Below are 840 nucleotides of genomic sequence, written 5' to 3'. Positions count from 1 at the left end.
CTCCAGCTCTCAATCTCTTATTCTCCCTGTGGCCACTGCACTGTTGCCTTGATGCCTCACGTCTCTTGCCCAGTTATGAAATGTATAATCTGACTACCTGCACAGGACAAAAAAAGGATTAAAAGTAACTCATGTTCTTAAATGCCAATGGAGATTGCTAAAGTAATGGCAGAGGAGAACTGAACCATTAAGACAGAAACTCTGTCTACAGCCAATTAAGCCGACCATGTCCTTTTCCCCATGGGGGTCCGGTGTGCAGTGGTTGCAATCAGCAGCCTCCTTGGTAGTGTATGCAGCCTGTCCCTTGTATAGGTTGCCCTAAGGGACCATGGAGATGGCCCTTTCCAGTGGACATTTCATATTGGATGCTATCGCCAATCTAGGCTCCAGAACTTTGGAAAGCCCCAGGACACAGTGGCTAGGGTCCACATTGGCCAGGGTCCACATTGGCCATGATCCACATTGGCCAAGTCATTGTGTCCATCCGCACCAAGCTGCACAACAACGAGCATGTGATTGAAGCCCTATGCAGGGCCAAGTTAAAGTTCCCTGGCTGCCAGAAGATCCACATCTCCAAGAAGTGGGGCTTTACTAAGTTTAATGTGGATGAATTTGAACACATGGTGGCTGAAAAGCGGCTCATCCCTAATCATGGCCCCCTAGACAAATGGTGGGCCCTGCATTCATGAGCACCTCAGCACTGCCCTCTTCTTACTCATGCCCATCAGTAAATCCTACTTACTGTTAAAAAAAAAAAAAAAAAGACAGAAACTCTGATTAAATACTTTACTCTCCTAATACCAATTAAGATTTTTGTGCAAGCAGTCTAATAGGACAGAA

At 46.2% G+C, this 840-nt stretch overlaps 1 non-coding gene across 1 annotated transcript; it reads left to right on the top strand.

The window, feature by feature from the left end:
• The first annotated feature begins 205 nt into the window (after positions 1-205).
• Positions 206-340, top strand: LOC123280311 (small nucleolar RNA SNORA70). The gene has a single exon (XR_006519118.1). It is a non-coding gene; the product is annotated as a small nucleolar RNA SNORA70 (small nucleolar RNA).
• Positions 341-840: the final 500 nt, after the last annotated feature.

Source organism: Equus asinus, chromosome 23 (genome assembly GCF_041296235.1).
Source record: "Equus asinus isolate D_3611 breed Donkey chromosome 23, EquAss-T2T_v2, whole genome shotgun sequence".
NCBI lineage: Eukaryota > Metazoa > Chordata > Mammalia > Perissodactyla > Equidae > Equus > Equus asinus.
This window is presented reverse-complemented; position numbering and strand designations above follow the sequence as displayed.